This window comes from Triticum dicoccoides, chromosome 2B (genome assembly GCF_002162155.2).
Source record: "Triticum dicoccoides isolate Atlit2015 ecotype Zavitan chromosome 2B, WEW_v2.0, whole genome shotgun sequence".
NCBI lineage: Eukaryota > Viridiplantae > Streptophyta > Magnoliopsida > Poales > Poaceae > Triticum > Triticum dicoccoides.
The window spans coordinates 4821407-4844673 of record NC_041383.1 but is presented as its reverse complement, the minus strand read 5'-3'; the positions used below and the strand labels follow the sequence as shown (position 1 = coordinate 4844673).

Below are 23267 nucleotides of genomic sequence, written 5' to 3'. Positions count from 1 at the left end.
AGGCCTATTCCTGGTAGTTTGATGCAAGTGGCAAGGCCGCGGGGTCGGAGCAATCCTTGGGAGCCCAAGAGCTAGCAATGACCCGTTTGCAAGCCGGGCGCTGAGCCCAGAACGATTCAAAACAGATAAGGCGCGAACGCGGTATGGAAGTGGAAATTTGAATGAGTAGAATCAGATTAATTTCATAACTCTGTTCGGGTCTCGGCCCCAAGGATGTAAACATTTCCCTTATTACCTCCTTTCTTGCAAGTCTCATGTGATCCTCTATAGTCATCTTAGAAGACATGATGAGTATATTTTTCTTCTCCTTAATCTCAATAACGGTAAGAAAAATAACAACAAATAAAATAAACTATGTGTGAGTCGGAAGGTAACGTCAAGCGTTGTGCTCCCTGGTAACGGCGCGTGAAAATGCTTGATGTTCCGCAAGAGCATAGAATGGTGTAGTACTTTCGTGATAAGTTCAGTGTCGAACCCATAGGGACTACAAACTAGAGCGTAAACTAAACTAAACTAGAATAGAGAATAAAACTATCGGCTGATGCATAGCAGCCCCTCTCGAGGAGTTCGCATGGACAAGCGAGCTCCAGCTCTGATGTGTGCAAGCCCCAACGGCTTTTCTTCCCTGCCGCGAGCTTCTCAGGGACGCGTGGTTCTGCTCGATTGAGAAGAAAATGCGAGAGAGGTAAGGGAGATGGGTCGCTGCATGTGGGCCTAGCTCGGTTGGAACCCACGACATCTCCATATCCTTCCCATATTTGGGCTGGATATATATGAGGATTTATGGACTGGCTGGACACGTCCGAACAAAGAGAGGGTTGTGGTTGGGTGTTTTTTTTCCTTCTCCCTCCTGTCCGGGCAAGAACCGGGTTGTCCGCATGGATGTTTAAGAAGGATTTGAGGAGTTTGATTGTAGATGCTCTGAGGACATGAATAAGTACAAGATGAATATGATACGAGGGATTTTAATTAAGCACTAAAATATAGTCTAAAAAGTATGGATAAATTCCACTCACGAGGAAACCAACCTTTTCAACTGCCCTCTCAGTTGTGATTTGGAGTTGAATTTAGTCGTTTGAAGCCATGGTTGTTTGCTTCCGGCTGACTGCCTTTTGGTGGTATCATACCGTGTAGTGCAAGGGATGTTGGTTCATGGTTGGTGGCAGACTCGTCCCTATGTTGCTTGCGCTCAGCTGCCGTCCTTGTCTTGGTACTCTGGTTTGGGTCGTTTATGCCGACCCAGGTTCTCATAGTGGATGTTTTCTTGCTATGTTGCCCAGCGTGTCACTCTTTTCATGTTCTAGTTTCTAGGTTGTTTGTGTTGTCTAGGTGGGTCGTGGCTCTGTGGCGATGCATGGGTCATACCTTTCACGCTCTACGCATTCTTCTTTCTTAATGGAATCACATGCAACCCTCCAACATGGTTCGGAAAAATATGAACATGATAGGATTTCCAACTCACTTTGATGTATTGTTTTTTTTTTCAAACTGATGTATTGGTTTCCATGGATGTGTCCAAACTCAGGAGATCAAGAGCTTCCTCAATTGTAGCGAACTTATTTTCTCTTTGTATATTCACGTGTGAACAACAATGAAGCATTAATCATACCGGTATCAATATTACAAAGGAGCGTGTTACTTATGTGAAGGTTTTCAACTTCAGTTTCAGGAAAATTTCAGCGGCAACCAAAATTCAGTGAATTTCAGTAAATTTGGTTTGCATTGCGGTCAAAATATTCAATTTGATCTAACCAAAAATTGAAAAACATTTAAAAATATATTTGAATTCCTATGTACCACTGAAATGGCTGAAATATTGTGGCCGAAAGATAAATATTTCAGTGTCCACTGAAATTAATGAAATATAGAAAGTACAATCGAAATCTCACTGAAAGTGGAAACCCCGTGTCGTGATTTTAAAAAGGGAAATTATGAAGGAAATATTGAGAGCTGGACCTATCATTTGTCCAGCACATCTCTTAGAGCAACATTACCGCACATGGAGAGCAGCATCACCGCTCGAGGAGCAACACCGCCAACTGTAAACATCATAATGTGCTTCTGTTCATCTCTCCGGTGCCATCCTCCGCCAACTCCCCTCTCCTGTAATGTTTGGGTTGGGTTTTCTTTTGCATTTTTATTTGTGGAGTTGATTGGTTCTTGAGTGCAAGAGCAATTGAAAATTGATGATATGCTCTTCTTGTTTTAGTAATTCACTACTATCACCGTTCGGAATTATTCCACTAGCTTCTATCGCCTCGTAATTCACTATTATTCCACTGTATGTTAATTATGAGATATTCCAGTGTGTTGCATGTCATTCTTAATTAGACAGTTTGTACCAACCAAACATGCATGGAAATGTACATTACATAGCCGAAATGAATAGAACCTGCAGTAAATATCCATTTCTTTGCCATGTCCTGTTTCATATTACATTAACAAGCTTGCTATACGTACGATGAATTCCTGTCCAACACTCTGTACGATTAGAGACAACCATAGATGATTCAGTTTCATGTTTCACTATTGGAGGGATGTATGGGGGGATATGATCACATCTCGTTTCATGTTTCTTACCATACAACCTCAAGGATTGGCTGCACTATTGGTGTACATGGACATCGCGCGCAAACCAGTGTAGTTTTCCGGTTTTTCCGGTCACCACGAAGCGGTAAGTGGCGAGTGAGAGCCAATCATCATCACAAGCAAATTAAAAGCGGGTAAAAGATTGCAGTTGATGAATACTGCCCCAACTTTATTTTGCAAAAAAATGTAGTCACAACGCATGCATGTACGCCCTGCATCTATATAAGACCATTTACTCTTGTCTTAAGCCATACATGCATGTTGGACTAAAACAAAATGTTGAACTAAGACAACATGAACTAAGACAACTAAGGGAGTATATATGCACTCACATCACAATAGTGAGTACATGAATCAAGTAGCCGGGGACGGGGAGCAGTTCTTGTAGCAGAGGCAGTGATTGATGAAGAAGCATGCGCCTTTTTCCCAGCCCTCGGCTCTGCAGGGCGTGTTGCAAGTGCCACGTTTCACGCATATCTTGTTCCACGTCTTGCTCCAGTCATTGAACTCACAGCCTTTCAGTCCCACCTCTTCTGCATCTATATATAAATCCAAAAACAACATACATACATACCCACGAATTAGCAATCAACTTAAGGAAATTAGTCAGTTTGTGTGTCGATGATGGTCTTAATCCCTACCAGATGACCGGACAAATAGCGCCAGCAGCCACAGACATATCAACACCTTGGTGCTTCCCGATAGTCCTCTGCCACTATTCTCCTGGTAGCATGCCATATCGATTGATGAGGTACGTAATAGTATATATGTGTGATTTTCTTTCTAGACGAAGACGATGAGTTTATGAGCATCTCCTTGATTCATATTTATAGGAAAAAGTATGTGAACATTGACATGATTATTCTGACATATAATTAATGTCTAGCACCAACGCTTATCCTAACATATAATTAATTTCACTTCTAATTATATATGCCTTATGCCTTATCCTCAAGTCTAATTTTAGTTCCAATCTATATATACAATGATTGATGGCCTTCTTTAGAGAAAATAGCTAAAGATAGATTGTATATGCTGATATCCATGTTTAGGTATGTATAGATAAATATTTTATATAAAATAATTGCTTCACACGGGTCCGGTTCAAAACCACTCGGACAAAGCCCGGCCTTTCACACCTACCATTGCAAATTTAGGATCAGGGACACGCTCCGGTCACTACTAGACATCTCTCTCCTGTACCACAATGGTGTCCACAGAGAAGTAAAGGTTTGATCCGCTCCCGCTTGGCAGCGGTATTGATTCAGTTCACCGAGTGGGTGCATGGAACCCTAAGCTCGCCCCCAGCAAGGAATCCTCTAAGTTGCAAAAATAACCCCACGAGGCGAACTTTCGAGATCTGCGAGCTTCCCATGAGGATAAAAGAACTCGAACCAAAGTCGCACGCGGAAATGAAACTGAGCGCACCCCGCCACCTGGCTTCATCGCCGACTGTCTGGGAAGATTCTCCACGACATTGTGGTTGAGGTGATGGAGAAATCGATCCTACACCTTGCCTAACTACCTAACAACCGACCTAACATAGGGGGAGGGGGATTCCATGTTTCTTACCGGCTTCGGAGACGACGATGAGGAAGGGAGGGCCATGGCTGAGTCGAGGAGGACCAGACCGTTGCCAAGAGGATGGGGAGAATCAACTTCTGCTGCCGTGTTCGTTGCCTCCATCGTTGCCGCATGCTCAGAGCCGAGTCACCTCCACCGGTGCTAATAACAGAGGAAGTGCTTCTCCTAGAGTTAGTGGTGACTGAGTAAATAGGGTAATGAGGCTAGATTTCGCACCGTCCCCGCCTCGGTTGATTTCCATCTTCTGTCATCTCCACTCGATTTCACCTTGCACCATCGCAAATGCGTTGCCTCCCTTTTGGGCCGCACTCAGCCTGACTCGCCGGAAACTGCCGATTCAAGGGTTTCCAGCGAGCCAGGCTCTGGGCAGCTTTAAGGTTCGTGTCGATACAAGCCAGGACTCCCTGTTTGCAACCAAACACGCTTTTCTTGGCCTAACTCGGCCTGATTGGAGGTAATGCAAGCAACCAAACACGCCCCACGTGGTTCTGATAGAGAATAATAACATATCACGAGCTTTAGAAAAGGATATGCCGATCTTTTAACTCTCACACCGATTCCAAAGAAGCTAACTAACACATGCTTTCGTGAATCATCAGAGATAGGCTAGTGATTGTTTGCGTATTTCATTTTTATAAAGTTTGAGGCCAATAGCAAAGCGTGAGAATAATAGATGAGCACCACATATTTCGGTCTCATTCGGGATCCCTCAAGCTCCGAACTCTGCGGACGAAGCGTGTGGAGCTGCCCTGAACCTGAACGGTATAACGCCGCAGAGTTGAATTCGTAGATCTAAGTAGCTATGGGATTTCAGATTGTTCGAAATGTGTCGGATATATTGTACAAGGAAGGTTGTAATTGGACTCTGAGTTGTAGTATTTTTAGATAAGGTAGAAGCATGTCTTTATAGAACACTTGTATCCCATGCCTCCTATATAATGCGAGATAGACATACGATGTAACCTATACCAACATAATAGTAGCACAAACACGTTGGAAAAGCCGACGGTGTGTGCCGGTGCCCGGATGGTCGGTGTGCAATATCGTGATGGTGTAATGGGGAAGGAGCGTCCATGCATAGTCAAGCCCTGGCCCCCGGGGATGTAGGCGATGTCCAATGAACCTCGTTAACAAATCTCGATGCCATGCCTCGTTCGATTGCTTGGTTCTCGATGGATCGACCACGCGCCTCCTGCGCGTTGTTTTCCCTTACCTCCTGCATGCAGTCGAGGCCCTCCCCTACTCTGGTGGCTCAAGCACCATCCCTCCCCGGCGATAGCAGGCTGCAGGTCAGAGGCCTCCTTTACAGTGAACACACCACGTGTTTGTCAAAATGCCAGGCCATGAAATCTTATGCTTCGCTTCTGGGTAGAATTTGGAGGGCAAGTTCTTTTTTTTACCACGATTTGACTGATCACCCCGGGCCGGGACTTCCCAGTTTGGTTGCCCGCAGATCATTTCAGTTTCAGTTTGGCACTGAAACTAGTAGCCGCAGGCACAAACCAAGGGCTCAACAAACCATATCTCATCATTCCATCTACCACCATTGCCGTGCCACACCAAGTTAAAGCTGATGTGCACACAAACACATCATCATAGCTAGCTAGCGGTACCTTGCTGTATGTACATTGGTCGACCAAGTGTGACATGAGACGACGTCGAATCGCCGATCACCATGGCGAGGACGCCAGCTGCAGCATAGCATCAGCATGGCCCCTCCTCTCCCCCGCGATCTCCTCCATCTCCATGTCCATCTCCTTGAGAGCATCCTTCACGCTCTCAAGCGGTGGCAGTGTGTGATGCCTTTTCTTGCAGATCAAGTGCTTTCTATTTGGTGATGCTCTCTGGTATGGTGTGCGTCATAATGTCATTTGGTTTGTTTCAATTCCTCCTTGAAAATAGAAGAGGCTAGGGTTTCGTCCAATGTGGAGTGTTGTTTTGCGTAGGTCTTGGTTCTTGTGTCCTAGTTACCTGAGAGAATATTGATATTACCTTTAGCTTCTTGGATTCGACACTCCATACTTACCACACACACACACACACACACACACACACACACACACACACACACACAACCACCATGATGGAGCCAATATTTAGCAGGAAACGCTTTTTCCCAATCGACCGATTTTCTTCCGCCGTCCACCGCCTCTACGACCATAAGATTTGCCTATTATCGGACGGTCCATAGCAAGCAACCATAGGATAGCTTTTGCAATGTGGCCTTCATTGCAATGCCTTTAAGCGCAACAAGAGGTCTGCTGCAACAATCAACTGAGCCGAGCTCAAGCGGTTTTGAAGATCTGTAGAGAAGAGAAGAAAGTGTCAGGTAAGGAGGAAGATGAGAAGAAGGAGGAGGGGAGGAAGAAGAAGGGCATGGCGCGCTCGCCGACCCAAGTGACGGGCGGTAGAGGCTGGCGGGGTCGGGATGGGAGCTCGGGGGTGGATGGGCTTGTGGTTGGCGGCGACGATGACAGCGGCTGTCGGTGTCAAAACCGGCGGATCTCGGGTAGTGGGTCCCGAACTGTGCGTCTAGGCGGATGGTAACAAGAGACAAGGGACACGATGTTTTACCCAGGTTCGGGCCCTCTTGATGGAGGTAAAACCCTACGTCCTGCTTGATTGATATTGATGATGTGGGTATTACAAGAGTAGATCTACCACGAGATCAAGGAGGCTAAACCCTAGAAGCTAGCCTATGATATGATTGTTGTTCGTCCTATGGACTAAAGCCATCCGGTTTATATAGACACCGGAGAGGGCTAGGGTTACACAGAGTCGGTTACAATGGTAGGAGATCTACATATCCGTATTACCAAGCTTGCCTTCCACGCCAAGGAAAGTCCCATCCGGACACGGGACGAATTCTTTAATCTTGTATCTTCATAGTCTTGGAGTCCGGCTGATGATGATAGTTCGGCTATCCGGACACCCCCTAGTCCAGGACTCCCTCAGTAGCCCCCGAACCAGGCTTCAATGACGACGAGTCCGGCGCGTATATTGTCTTCGGCGTTTGCAAGGCGGGTTCTCCTCCATATTCCATGTGTTTGCCGAATAGTGTCCGGTTTCCTTATAAATGTTGCGCTCCTTGGCTTCCACGTCCAATAATGGCCCTCTTCCACGTGTCGTATGAATGCGAAAAGCCAGGGCATTTTTACGTTTTACCCCCTAGCTGCGTGAATAAGCCGCCTATAAGAGAGGCGAGGATCCAGATCCGAATCACACCATCCTCCTTCCGCAAGTACTCATCGAAGCGCATCTGACAAAAATCCATTCCAACATGGACAGTCGACGCGGCTCCTCCTCTCGCGCTCCCAGTCCTCAGCCAGGAGATTGGAGGAGATGTTCAGTCCCGCATAGCGAGTTAGTGACGCTCCAAGCAGAGGGATACCTTCCCCCAGCCTTTATGGTTCCGGTTCGAGCCGGACTGGCCACCTACAAGGGTGGGAAGCAGGCGGAGAGCGTCCCCAATCCCTCCAAAGGAGAGCGGGTATGCTTCGTCCCCTACCTAATAAGGGGACTCGGATTTCCCATACATCCGTTTCTCCGGGGGCTCCTGGAGTTCTATGGACTCCAACTTCACCACCTCACACATGCCTCCATCTTGCACATCGCGGGCTTTGTAGCTCTTTGCGAGCTGTTCTTGGGCATCGAGCCCCATTTTGCGCCGTGGAAGAGATTGTTTTGCCTCGTACCCCGTTCTCACAAGGGGTCGATATATCAAGTGGGCGGAGCCGAAATATGGCGCATCGCTGGGACCGGATATCTATCCGGAACCCCGAAGAAGGCGTCCGAAGACTGGCCTTCGGAGTGGTTCTATATGGAAGACGCCCCGCTGCCGGATCCAGTTCGGATTGGCCTCCCGGAGTTTAGCAACGCTCCTCTAAAGAAACACCTGAGTTGGCGCCCGCGGAGCCCTCAACGGGAAGATGATAGGAGCGTCCAATATCTGATGGGCCGGATAAGGTTACTGGCCCATTCCGGATTGACCATGATTGGAGTCATGGCCACATGCATTATGCGAGGGGTGCAACCGCTCCAATATAGGGGCCACCCCATGTGGGATTTCAACGGGGAGAATGACGCCACCCGTCATGGCCGCAAGGGGCCGGGATCGGCCGCCGACCTGGTGAAGATCCTGTCCGGCTTGTACAAGGGGGAGAAGGAGGACTTCCTCCGCACGAGTCCATTGAATGGATTCTCCATGAATAACCCTCGGAGCTGGGTAAGCGGACGTTTATATATCCGATCCGTGCTTTCAAAGATAAGTGTCTTACTTTACGATTTCGACGCAGGAACTGCGCCGGGATGTGGAGGGCATAGAAAGCCCGACTCCACAACCCGAGGATCCGGGAAGATCCCTTGATCCGGCCTCCGGGGAGGATCCAGACATAATGGTGGAACTGATTGACGGGGTGTTCCACCAACTCAGCATAGACAATGCTCTAGTCGCCATTACGGCTGACTACCCCGGTTTATCTCCGGCTTCCCAGGTGAGTACGACCGAAGTCCTGACACCATTACTTCTTTAATGCTTATTTCTGACCACCGTGTACCAACGGTGCTTCGCAGGAGGTGCCTTTATGGTGGGAAGCTGAGCCCGCGGCGACTGACCAACCAGGGTCAGTGCGGCCCAGCAGGCGAAAGAGGAGTGCGGCGTGAATCGAAACGTCGCCGCAAAGGTATGGCACACCATTGTCTTTAGGGGAAAGACTACTGGGAGGTATATTAATGCTCATGATTCTTCCAGGAGAAAGAGCGCTCGCCGGACTGTGCCCGGAGAGGTTGCCAACCAAGCCTCCGCTAGCCAGGCTCCAACACCTGGTCCGGAGGGGGAGGCGAGCGCAAGGCGCGAGCCGGATGCTCCTCCAACGGAGGATGCCGACAGGTTGTCCGCCACCAGGTCTGAGGTGGAGAGTGCCATGAATCACAGGCGCCGTCGAACAGTTCTTCGTGACGCGTGTTTCTCCCCAGAGGCGTTGAATGCCTTTAATGCGGGAGACGCGCACCTCCGTGCTGCTCAAGATGGTTTGACCAGAGCCACAGAGCAGTATGTGAAAGACATACGGGTGAGGAATTTTAATAGTTATATATGCCAGTAGCCCCCGAGACTTAAAATAGTTAAACTAACTGATTTAAGGATCATTTGTTATGCAGGATCTTACGGAGAAGAATACCCACCTGTCCCAGGAGCTTCAAGAATGCAAGGCCCAACTTGAGGCCGCACTAGTCGCCGCCGGGGGAGCCACAGAGACCCCCTCTGGTAATATATATTTCGAAAAGATAAGTAGTTTATGAAGTGCGGCGTGTGCGTTTAGTCTGACAATAATATTGCAGAGGGTGCCGGACTAGATCCGTACAAGCAACATCTGCTGCGCCAGCTGAAGGCCGGTGAGAAGGTGCTTATGAGGGTGCATCAGGAGAGGAACAAACTCCAAGATGCCAACACCCAGCTGGGCGAAGAACTAAAAGATGTCCGGGTCCAGCTGTCTAACTCCGTAAAGGAGAATCGGCGGCTTCGTCGCGACATTTATAGTAAGTGCTTGAGCAAACTCTTTTGAAAAGAAGAGTTCGGCGAGGAAGCCGATTGACAGAAATGTGTCTGTAGGTGTGCTCACGGGTCGTCCGGCGGAGGAAATGCCTGGTTCCACGGGTGACCTTCTTCCCGAGCTGCTGCAACTGCACGAACATGTCCGGCAGGCGATGAGCGGCGTCGTTCAGGCCTTATGGCCTTCCGTCTCCCTACCCGAGGGTCTTGGAGGGCTTGCTGAGAAGCTTCAGGGAGTACGGCAGCGCTTCCGTCTGTGGAAGATATCGGTCTGCCGTCAAGGCGCCAGGGAGGCCTGGGCCATGGTGAAGACGCGGTACACGGAGGCTGATCCAAACCACATGGCCGAGGTCGGACCTGTGGGGCCCGATGGGAAGGAGATCCCTGTGAGCCTGATGTACGGCCAAGTAGAGTTGGCCGCGAAATATTCCCAACGGGACTGTAAACTAGACAGCCTGTTAGATGGGATTGAAGAGGAGTACAATCAGTCAGTTTGACGATGTAATTGAAAATGACATGTAAAATGCCTTCTAGCCGGATTGTAGATCGTTTGTCTTTGCGGACCTTTTCGCTTCAACCTCGGGACCCAACAATCCGGAGTGTGTCCGAATACCCTCACGGTTATACAAAAACCGGGGCATGCATGAAGACCAGGCGTAGGGGTCATAAGTGCTTTATCAGACAAGTGCCCAACTAGCTATGTTATATTACATGGTTAGTAAGAAACATCTTCCAGGGAGAATAGTTCCATTAGGGGTTCCTTTTCCTGGGAGGCATGCCCTAAAGTGCATGTCCGGACTGCGAAAAGAGCAGAAAAAGCATCTGGGGGCAGATAAATAAATAAGTAATAAATCATCTTTCAAGTCACCGACCGAATATTCCCTTAAGAACGCTAGCCTTCGGCTTCACCCAGTCTGAGGTACACATTCGGCTGACCCGGCAGTAACAATCGCAGAGGTGCTCCCTTTACCTCCTAGCCGAACAATCGGGAATGTAGGGGTAAGCACAGGAGCCAGGCAACCCAGCTTGGCCAAAACTTAAGTCATATCGATGCATATAATGGTGAGTAAAAGGTACATGCGGAAGTTGTTGGAAATATGCCCTAGAGGCAATAATAAATTGATTATTATTATATTTCCTTGTTCATGATAATCGTTTATTATCCATGCTAGAATTGTATTGATAGGAAACTCAGATACATGTGTGGATACATAGACAACACCATGTCCCTAGTAAGCCTCTAGTTGACTAGCTCGTTGATCAATAGATGGTTACGGTTTCCTGACCATGGACATTGGATGTCGTTGATAACGGGATCACATCATTAGGAGAATGATGTGATGGACAAGACCCAATCCTAAGCCTAGCACAAGATCATGTAGTTCGTATGCTAAAGCTTTTCTAATGTCAAGTATCATTTCCTTAGACCATGAGATTGTGCAACTCCCGGATACCGTAGGAGTGCTTTGGGTGTGCCAAACGTCACAACGTAACTGGGTGGCTATAAAGGTACACTACGGGTATCTCTGAAAGTGTCTGTTGGGTTGGCACGAATCGAGATTGGGATTTGTCACTCCGTGTAAACGGAGAGGTATCTCTGGGCCCACTCGGTAGGACATCATCATAATGTGCACAGTGTGATCAAGGAGTTGATCACGGGATGATGTGTTACGGAACGAGTAAAGAGACTTGCCGGTAACGAGATTGAACAAGGTATCGGTATACTGACGATCGAATCTCGGGCAAGTACCATACCGCTAGACAAAGGGAATTGTATACGGGATTGATTGAGTCCTTGACATCGTGGTTCATCCGATGAGATCATCGTGGAACATGTGGGAGCCAACATGGGTATCCAGATCCCGCTGTTGGTTATTGACCGGAGAACATCTCGGTCATGACTACATGTCTCCCGAACCCGTAGGGTCTACACACTTAAGGTTCGATGACGCTAGGGTTATAAAGGAAGTTTGTATGTGGTTACCGAATGTTGTTCGGAGTCCCGGATGAGATCCCGGACGTCACGAGGAGTTCCGGAATGGTCCGGAGGTAAAGATTTATATATAGGAAGTCCTGTTTCGGCCATCGGGACAAGTTTCGGGGTCATCGGTATTGTACCGGGACCACCGGAAGGGTCCCGGGGGCCCACCGGGTGGGGCCACCTGCCCCGTGTTGGAAATATGCCCTAGAGGCAATAATAAATTGATTATTATTATATTTCCTTGTTCATGATAATCGTTTATTATCCATGCTAGAATTGTATTGATAGGAAACTCAGATACATGTGTGGATACATAGACAACACCATGTCCCTAGTAAGCCTCTAGTTGACTAGCTCGTTGATCAATAGATGGTTACGGTTTCCTGACCATGGACATTGGATGTCGTTGATAACAGGATCACATCATTAGGAGAATGATGTGATGGACAAGACCCAATCCTAAGCCTAGCACAAGATCATGTAGTTCGTATGCTAAAGCTTTTCTAATGTCAAGTATCATTTCCTTAGACCATGAGATTGTGCAACTCCCGGATACCGTAGGAGTGCTTTGGGTGTGCCAAACGTCACAACGTAACTGGGTGGCTATAAAGGTACACTACGGGTATCTCTGAAAGTGTCTGTTGGGTTGGCACGAATCGAGATTGGGATTTTGTCACTCCGTGGAAACGGAGAGGTATCTCTGGGCCCACTCGGTAGGACATCATCATAATGTGCACAATGTGACCAAGGGGTTGATCACGGGATGATGTGTTACGGAACGAGTAAAGAGACTTGCCGGTAACGAGATTGAACAAGGTATCGGTATACCGACGATCGAATCTCGGGCAAGTACCATACCGCTAGACAAAGGGAATTGTATACGGGATTGATTGAGTCCTTGACATCGTGGTTCATCCGATGAGATCATCGTGGAACATGTGGGAGACAACATGGGTATCCAGATCCCGCTGTTGGTTATTGACCGGAGAACATCTCGGTCATGTCTGCATGTCTCCCGAACCCGTAGGGTCTACACACTTAAGGTTCGATGACGCTAGGGTTATAAAGGAAGCTTGTATGTGGTTACCGAATGTTGTTCGGAGTCCCGGATGAGATCCCGGACGTCACGAGGAGTTCCGGAATGGTCCGGAGGTAAAGATTTATATATAGGAAGTCCTGTTTCGGCCATCGGGACAAGTTTCGGGGTCATCGGTATTGTACCGGGACCACCGGAAGGGTCCCGGGGGCCCACCGGGTGGGGCCACCTGCCCCCGGGGGCCACATGGGCTGTAGGGGGTGCGCCTTGGCCTACATGGGCCAAGGGCACCAGCCCCAAGAGGCCCATGCGCCTAGGGAACCCTAGAGGGAAGAGTCCTCAAGGGGGAAGGCACCTCCGAGGTGCCTTGGGGAGGATGGACTCCTCCCCCCCTCTTGGCCGCACCCCTTTCTTGGAGTAAGGGGCAAGGCTGCGCCTCCCCCCTCTCCCTTGCCCCTATATATAGTGGAGGGGAGGGAGGGCATCCATACCTGAGCCTTTGGCGCCTCCCTCCCTCCCGTGACACCTCCTCCTCTCCCGTAGGTGCTTGGCGAAGCCCTGCAGGATTGCCACGCTCCTCCATCACCACCACGCCGTTGTGCTGCTGCTGGATGGAGTCTTCCTCAACCTCTCCCTCTCCCCTTGCTGGATCAAGGCGTGGGAGACGTCACCGAGCTATACGTGTGTTGAACGCGGAGGTGCTGTCCGTTCGGCACTTGATCATCGGTGATCTGAATCACGACGAGTACGACTCCATCACCCCCGTTCACTTGAACGCTTCCGCTTAGCGATCTACAAGGGTATGTAGATGCACTCTCCTTCTACTCGTTGCTGGTCTCTCCATAGATAGATCTTGGTGACGCGTAGGAAAATTTTGAATTTCTGCTACGTTCCCCAACAGTGGTATCAGAGCTAGGTCTATTGCGTAGATTCTTTGCACGAGTAGAACACAAAGTAGTTGTGGGCGTTGATGTTGTTCAATATGCTTACCGTTACTAGTCCAATCTTGTTTCGACGGTATTGTGGGATGAAGCGGCCCGGACCGACCTTACACGTACTCTTACGTGAGACAGGTTCCACCGATTGACATGCACTTGGTGCATAAGGTGGCTAGCGGGTGCCAGTCTCTCCCACTTTAGTCGGATCGGATTCGATGAAAAGGGTCCTTATGAAGGGTAAATAGCAATTGGCATATCACGTTGTGGTTCATGCGTAGGTAAGAAACGTTCTTGCTAGAAACCCATAGCAGCCACGTAAAACATGCAAACAACAATTAGAGGACGTCTAACTTGTTTTTGCAGGGTATGCTATGTGATGTGATATGGCCAAAAAGGATGTGATGAATGATATATGTGATGTATGAGATTGATCATGTTCTTGTAATAGGAATCACGACTTGCATGTCGATGAGTATGACAACCGGAAGGAGCCATAGGAGTTGTCTTTATTTATTTGTGACCTGCGTGTCAACTTAAACGTCATGTAATTACTTTACTTTATTGCTAACCGTTAGCCATAGTAGTAGAAGTAATAGTTGGCGTGACAACTTCATGAAGACACGATGATGGAGATCATGATGATGGAGATCATGGTGTCATGCCGGTGACGATGATGATCATGGAGCCCCGAAGATGAAGATCAAAAGGAGCAAAATGATATTGGCCATATCATGTCACTATTTGATTGCATGTGATGTTTATCATGTTTATGCATCTTATTTGCTTAGAACGACGGTAGTAAATAAGATGATCCCTTACAACAATTTCAAGAAGTGTTCTCCCCTAACTGTGCACCGTTGCGACAGTTCGCTGTTTCAAAACATCACGTGATGATCGGGTGTTTTATTCAGACGTTCAAATACAACGGGTATTGACGAGCCTAGCATGTACAGACATGGCCTCGGAACACATGCAAAACACTTAGGGTTAACTTGACGAGCCTAGCATGTACAGACATGGCCTCGGAACACGGAGACCGAAAGGTCGAACATGAGTCGTATAGAAGATACGATCAACATGAAGATGTTCACCGATGATGACTAGTCCGTCTCACGTGATGATCGGACACGGCCTAGTTTGACTCGGATCATGTAATCACTTAGATGACTAGAGGGATGTCTATCTGAGTGGGAGTTCATAAGATGAACTTAATTATCCTGAACATAGTCAAAAGGTTTTTGCAAATTATGTCGTAGCTCACGCTATAGTTCTACTGTTTAGATATGTTCCTAGAGAAAAATTAGTTGAAAGTTGATAGTAGCAATTATGCGGACTAGGTCCGTAAACTGAGGATTGTCCTCATTGCTTCATAGAAGGCTTATGTCCTTAATGCACCGCACAGTGTGCTGAACCTCGAACGTTGTCTGTGGTTGTTGCGAACATCTGACATACACGTTTTGATAACTACGTGATAGTTCAGTTAAACGGTTTAGAGTTGAGGCACCAAAGACGTTTTTGAAACATCGCGAAACATATGAGATGTTTTGAGGGCTGAAATTGGGATTTCAGGCTCGTGCCCATGTCAAGAGGTATAAGACCTCCGATGACTTTCTTAACCTGCAAACTAAGGAGAAAAGCTCAATTGTTGAGCTTGTGCTCAGATTGTCTGAGTACAACAATCATTTGAATCGAGTGGGAGTTGATCTTCCAGATAAGACAGTGATGGTTCTCCAAAGTCATTGCCACCAAGCTGTTAGAGCTTCGTGATGAACTATAACATATCAGGGATAGATATGATGATCCTTGAGGTATTCGCGTTGTTTGACATCGCGAAAGTAGAAATCAAGAAGGAGCATCAATTGTTGATGGTTGGTGAAACCACTAGTTTCAAGAAGGGCAAGGGCAAGAAGGGATACTTCATGAAACGGCAAATCAGCTGCTGCTCTAGTGAAGAAACCCAAGGTAAAACCCAAACCCGAGACTAAGTGCTTCTGTAATAAGGGGAACAACCACTAGAGCAGAATTACCGTAGATACTTGGTAGATAAGAAGGCTGGCAAGGTCGATAGAAGTATATTGGATATACATTGTGTTAATGTGTACTTTGCTAGTACTCCTAGTAGCACCAGGGTATTAGATACCGGTTCGGTTGCTAAGTGTTAGTAACTCGAAACAAAAGGCTACGGAATAAACCGAGACTAGCTAAAGGTGAGCTGACGATATGTGTTGGAAGTTTTTCCAAGCTTGATATGATCAAGCATCGCACGCTCCCTCTACCAAAGATATTAGTATTAAACCTGAATGGTTTATTGAATCTCGATCGTAGTGATACACATGTTCATGCCAAAAGATAGTAATGATAGTACCACCTACTTGTGGCACTGCCACGTAAGTCATATCGGTATAAAACGCATGAAGAAGCTCCATATTGATGGTTCTTTGGGCTCACTCGTTTTTGAAAAGTTTGAGACATGCGAACCATGTCTATTGGTGTATATGCATGAAGAAACTCCATGCAAATGGACCGTTTTGACTCACTTGATTTTGAATCACTTGGGACATGCAAATCATACCACATGGGCAAGATGACTGAAAAGCCTCGTTTTCAGTAAGATGGAACAAGATAGCAACTTGTTGGAAGTAACACATTTTGATGTGTGCAGTCCAATGAGTGCTGAGGCATGCAGTGAATATCGTTATGTTCTTACTTCACAGATGATTCGAGTAGATATTGAGTATATTTACTTGATGAATCACGAGTCTGAATTATTGAAAGGTTCAAGTAATTTCAGTGTGAAGTTGAAAGATCGTCGTGACAAGAGGATAAAAGATCTATGATATGATCATAGAGATGAATATCTGAATCACGAGTTTGGCACAGAATTAAGACATTGTGGAAATTGTTTCACAACTGATACAGCCTGGAACACCATAGTGTGATGGTGTGTCCAAACGTCATAGTTGTACCCTATTGGATATGGTGCATACCATGATGTCTCTTATCGAGTTACCACTATCGTTCATGGGTTAGGCATTAGAGACAACCACATTCACTTTAAATAGGGCACCACGTAATTCCGATGATATGACACCGTATGAATTATGGTTTAGAGAAACCTAAGTTGTCGTTTCTTAAAAGTTTGGGGCTGCTTATGTGAAAATTTTTCAGGATTAAGCTCGAACCCAAAGCGGATAAAGTACATCTTCATAGGACACCCAAAACAGTTGGGTATACCTCCTAATTCAGATCCGAGAGCAATATGAATTGTTTCTAGAATTGGGTCCTTTCTCCAGGAAAGGTTTCTCTCGAAAGAATTGAGTGGGAGGATGGTGGAGACTTGATGAGGTTATTGAACCATCACTTCAACCAGTGTGTAGCAGGGCACAGGAAGTTGTTCCTGTGGCACCTACACCAATTGAAGTGGAAGCTTATGATAGTGATCATGAAACTTCGGATCGAGTCACTACCAAACCTCGTGGGATGACAAGGATGCGTACTACTTCAGAGTGGTACGTAATCCTGTCTTGGAAGTCATGTTGCTAGACAACAATGAACCTACGAGCTATGGAGAAGCGATGGTGGGCCCGGATTCCGATAAATGGCTCAAGGCCATAAAACCCGAGAAAGGATCCATGTATGAAAACAAAGTGTAGACTTTGGAAGAACTACTTGATGGTCGTAAGGTTGTTGAGTACAGATGGATTTTGAAAGGAAGACAGACAATGATGGTAAGTGTCACCATTGAGAAAGCTCGACTTGTCGTTAAGATGTTTTTTCGACAAGTTCAAGGAGTTGACTACGATGAAACTTTCTCACTCGTAGCGTTGCTAAGAGTCTGTTGGAATTATATTAGCAATTACTGCATTATTTATGAAATCTTGCAGATAGGATGTCAAAACATTGTTTCCTCGACGATTCTTGAGGAAAGGTTGTATGTGATACAACCGGAAGGTTTTGTCTATCCTGAAATATGCTAATAAGTATGCAAAGCTCCAGCAATCCTTCTGAGGACTGGAGTGAGCATCTCGGAGTTGGAATGTATGCTTTGATGATGATCAAAGATTTTGGGTGTATACAAAGTTTATGAGAAACTTGTATTTCCAAAGAAGTGAGTGGGAGCACTTTAGAATTTCTGATGAGTATATGTTGTTGACATATTAATGATCAGAAATGACGTAGAATTTCTGGAAAGCATATAGGGTTATTTGGAAAGTGTTTTCAATGGAAAACCTGGATTAAGCTACTTGAACATTGAGCATCAAGATCTATAAGGATAGATCAAAACGCTTAATAGTACTTTCAAATGAGCACATGCCTTGACGTGATCTTGAAGGTGTTCAAGATGGATCAGTCAAAGAAGGAGTTCTTGCCTGAGTTATAAGGTATGAAGTTAAGACTTAAAGCTCGACCATGGCAGAATAGAGAGAAAGGAACGAAGGTCGTCCCCTATGCTTAAGACATAGGCTCTACAGTATGCTATGCTGTGTACCGCACCTGAAGTGTGCTTTACCATGAGTCAGTCAAGGGGTACAAGAGTGATCCAAGAATGGATCACAGGACAGCGTTCAAAGTTATCCTTAGTAACTAGTGGACTAAGGAATTTTCTCAATTATGGAGGTGGTAAAAGAGTTCGTCGTAAAGGTTACGTCGATGCAAGCTTAACACCTATCCGGATAGCTCTGAGTAGAGATACCGGATACGTATAATGGAGCAACAATTTAGAATAGCTCCAAGTAGAACAGTTATTTGGAATAGCTCCAAATAGAACGTGGTAGCTGCATCCAGGAGATGACATAGAGATTTGTAAAGCACACACGGATCTGAAAGGTTCAGACCCGTTGACTATAACCTCTCTCACAAGCATAACATGATCAAACCCAGAACTCATCGAGTGTTAATCACATGGTAAATGTGAACTAGATTATTGACTCTAGTAAACTCTTTGGGTGTTAGTCACATGGGGATGTGACCTTGAGTGTTAATCACATATCGATGTGAACTAGATTATTGACTCTAGTGCAAGTGGGAGACTGTTGGAAATATGCCCTAGAGGCAATAATAAATTGATTATTATTATATTTCCTTGTTCATGATAATCGTTTATTATCCATGCTAGAATTGTATTGATAGGAAACTCAGATACATGTGTGGATACATAGACAACACCATGTCCCTAGTAAGCCTCTAGTTGACTAGCTCGTTAATCAATAGATGGTTACGGTTTCCTGACCATGGACATTGGATGTCGAATGATGTGATGGACAAGACCCAATCCTAAGCCTAGCACAAGATCATGTAGTTCGTATGCTAAAGCTTTTCTAATGTCAAGTATCATTTCCTTAGACCATGAGATTGTGCAACTCCCGGATACCGTAGGAGTGCTTTGGGTGTGCCAAACGTCACAACGTAACTGGGTGGCTATAAAGGTACACTACGGGTATCTCTGAAAGTGTCTGTTGGGTTGGCACGAATCGAGATTGGGATTTTGTCACTCCGTGTAAACGAAGAGGTATCTCTGGGCCCACTCGGTAGGACATCATCATAATGTGCACAATGTGACCAAGGGGTTGATCACGGGATGATGTGTTACGGAACGAGTAAAGAGACTTGCCGGTAACGAGATTGAACAAGGTATCGGTATACCGACGATCGAATCTCGGGCAAGTACCATACCGCTAGACAAAGGGAATTGTATACGGGATTGATTGAGTCCTTGACATCGTGGTTCATCCGATGAGATCATCGTGGAACATGTGGGAGCCAACATGGGTATCCAGATCCCGCTGTTGGTTATTGACCGGAGAACATCTCGGTCATGACTACATGTCTCCCGAACCCGTAGGGTCTACACACTTAAGGTTCGATGACGCTAGGGTTATAAAGGAAGTTTGTATGTGGTTACCGAATGTTGTTCGGAGTCCCAGATGAGATCCTGGACGTCACGAGGAGTTCCGGAATGGTCCGGAGGTAAAGATTTATATATAGGAAGTCCTGTTTCGGCCATCGGGACAAGTTTCGGGGTCATCGGTATTGTACCGGGACCACCGGAAGGGTCCCGGGGGCCCACCGGGTGGGGCCACCTGCCCCGGGGGGCCACATGGGCTGTAGGGGGTGCGCCTTGGCCTACATGGGCCAAGGGCACCAGCCCCTAGAGGCCCATGCGCCAAGATAAAGGAAAAAGGGGAGAGTCCTAAAGGGGGAAGGCACCTCCGAGGTGCCTTGGGGAGGATGGACTCCTCCCCATCCTTAGCCGCACCCCTTCCTTGGAGGAGGGGGCAAGGCTGCGCCCTCCCCCTCTCCCTTGGCCCTATATATAGTGGGGAAAAGGAGGAGCAATCATACCTAAGGCCTTTGGTTGCCTCCCTCTCCCTCCCGTGACACATCTCCTCTCCCGTAGGTGCTCGGCGAAGCCCTGCAGGATAGCCACGCTCCTCCATCACCACCACGCCGTTGTGCTGCTGCTGGATGGAGTCTTCCTCAACCTCTCCCTCTCTCCTTGCTGGATCAAGGCGTGGGAGACATCGTCGAGCTGTACGTGTGTTGAACGCGGAGGTGCCGTCCGTTCGGCACTAGGATCATCGGTGATCTGAATCACGACGAGTACGACTCCATCAACCCCGTTCACTTGAACGCTTCCGCTTAGCGATCTACAAGGGTATGTAGATGCACTCCCCTTTCTACTCGTTGCTGGTCTCTCCATAGATAGATCTTGGTGATTCGTAGGAAATTTTTTGAATTTCTGCTACGTTCCCCAACAGAAGTATGACGCATGTGTTGGGCATGAAGCCCGTATAAATAAGCTTCTGTTAAAGAAGCCCCCAGGTATAACGAGTGCGAGTAGCACATCAAGTGTGTGCGAACAATGCGCAGATCAGCCCTCAAAGGCTTTTACTGAAAGAGGGAGGAAAAAGGAGGGAAACCAAAGACAGTGAAAAAAATATGAAAGGTGGACGGAGGAAGGAGACGAACTCGGAGTCCAGCGCTAGGCGTAGAATCTTCGGAGACGGGCTGCGTTCCATGGGTTCAGCTCGAGTCGGTTGTTAGATGCGTTGCGTAGACGGTATGCACCGCCGGTAAGGACTTGGTCGATGATGAAGGGACCTTCCCATTTGGGCTTAAGTTTGTCCTTTTTCTTGTCCGGCAGGCGTAGAACTAGCTCGCCAACATTGTAAGTTTTGGCCCGTACTTCTCTGCTTTGATATCTTCGAGCCTGCTGCTGATAGAATGCGGAACGGGATTTTGCCACGTCGCGCTCCTCCTCTAAGGCGTCCAAACTGTCCTGCCGATCCAACTCGGCTTCTCTTTCTTCGTACATGCGCACGCGAGGTGAGTCATGAATTATATCGCAGGGCAAAACTGCCTCAGCGCCGTATACCATAAAAAATGGTGTGAATCCTGTAGTGCGGTTTGGCGTGGTCCGCAGCCCCCAGAGTACGGAGTCGAGCTCCTCTACCCAGTGCGTGTTAGATTCTGTGAGGCACCGCACTAATCTGGGTTTAATGCCGCTCATGATTAGACCATTTGCTCGTTCGACTTGACCGTTAGTTTGAGGGTGATAGACTGAAGCGTAGTCGAGCTTGATGCCCATGTTTTTGCACCAGAGTTTAACCTCGTCGGCCGTGAAATTCGTGCCGTTATCAGTGATGATGCTGTGGGGGACGCCAAAACGGTGTACTACCCCGGATATGAAGTCTATCACAGGTCCGGATTCTGCCGTTTTAACCGGCTTGGCCTCTATCCATTTGGTGAATTTGTCCACCATGACCAATAAGTATTTTTGCTTGTGGGTTCCCCCTTTAAGGGGTCCAACCATGTCAAGCCCCCAGACCGCGAACGACCAAGTGATGGGTATAGTTTTGAGGGCGGTGGGTGGCATGTGGCTTTGATTAGCAAAGAACCGACGCATCGTTGGACTAAGTCCTGAGCATCTACCCGGGCTGTCGGCCAATAAAATCCTGTACGGAAGGCCTTGCCTACAAGGGCCCGGGCTGCGTCGTGGTGCCCGCCGAGTCCGGCGTGAATTTCAGCCAGGAGATTTCGCCCTTCCTCTTCGGAGATACACCTTTGAAGGACTCCGGTTGTGCTTTTCTTATAAAGTTCTCCCTCATGGACCTTGTAGGCTTTAGATCGCCGAACTATGCAGCGGGCCACATTTTGGTCTTCGGGAAGTTCCTGCCTAATTAAGTAGGCTAGGAATGGTTCCGTTCACGGGGCAATTACTGCCATTATTTCGTGGGCTGAAGGTGTTATTTCATTGGCTGAGCCACCGATTGTGTTAGAATGTTCCGTGTTGGGTGGTGCAGTTGGTTCCGGGTTGTTATTTCCGGACTCCTCTTCCCATAATACGGATGGCTTAAAGAGCCGCTCTAGGAAGATGTTTGGAGGGACGGCATCGCGTTTTGCGCCGATGCGTGCCAACACGTCTGCTGCCTGGTTATTATCCCGGGCTACATGGTGGAATTCGAGTCCTTCGAACCGAGCTGACACTTTTAGGACGGCGTTATAGTAGGCTGCCATTTTCGGATCCTTGGCGTCAAAGTCTCCATTTACTTGGGGTATTGCGAGGTTTGAATCCCCGCGCACCTCTAGGCGTTGAATACCCATGGAGATTGCCATCCGGAGACCATGTAGAAGGGCCTCGTATTCGGCTGCGTTGTTGGAGTCTGTGTATATTATTTGAAGTACGTATTGGACTGTGTCTCCAGTTGGGGACGTCAAGACGACGCCAGCCCCCAAGCCAGCCAACATTTTGGAGCTGTCAAAATGCATGATCCAATTGGAGTATGCGCCGTACTCTTTAGGGAGTTCGGCTTCGGTCCATTCGGCGATGAAGTCAGCCCAAACTTGCGACTTTATAGCTCGCCGTGGTTTGTAGGTTATGTCAAATGGTAAGAGCTCAATGGCCCATTTTGCAATCCTGCCCGTCGTGTCGCGATTGTTTATAATATCGTTGAGAGGTACTTCGGAGGCCACTGTTATGGAACACTCTTGAAAGTAGTGTCGCAGCTTCCGGGATGCCATGAACACCGCGTACGCTATCTTTTGATAATATGGGTACCGGGACTTGCATGGAGTTAAGATAGTGGATACGTAGTACACTGGTTTTTGAAGAGGGAATTTGTGCCCTTCTGTTTCTCGTTCGACGACGAGTACCGGGCTGACAACTTGATGTGTTGCCGTGATATATAATAACATCGGGTCGCCTAGGTTTGGCGCAGCCAGGACCGGATTTGTTGCCAATATGGCCTTAATTTCTTCGAGTCCGGTCGTGGCAGCATCCGTCCATTCAAAGTGTTCGGTGCGCCGGAGGAGGCGATAGAGGGGCAGTGCCTTTTCTCCCAAACGGGAGATGAAGCGGCTTAGAGCCGCCACGCATCCAGTTAGTTTTTGTATTTGTTTGAGGTCTTTTGGGATATCCAATTATGACAGAGCTCGGATCTTGGCTGGGTTTGCTTCAATTCCTCTACCGGATACAATGAAGCTCAAGAGCTTTCCGGCTGGTACACCGAAAACACATTTTTCCGGGTTGAGCTTAATGTCGTATGCTTGGAGGTTGTCGAATGTAAGCCTCAAATCGTCTACTAGAGTTTC

General features: G+C 47.4%; 1 long non-coding RNA gene across 1 annotated transcript; it reads right to left on the bottom strand.

Moving 5' to 3' along the window:
- Positions 1 to 2724: 2724 nt before the first annotated feature.
- LOC119366762 lies at positions 2725 to 3371 on the bottom strand. Its single transcript, XR_005176099.1, has 2 exons — positions 3231 to 3371; positions 2725 to 3128 (listed from the first exon to the last, which is right to left on the bottom strand). It is a non-coding gene; the product is annotated as an uncharacterized LOC119366762 (long non-coding RNA).
- Between the last annotated feature and the right edge of the window lie 19896 nt (positions 3372 to 23267).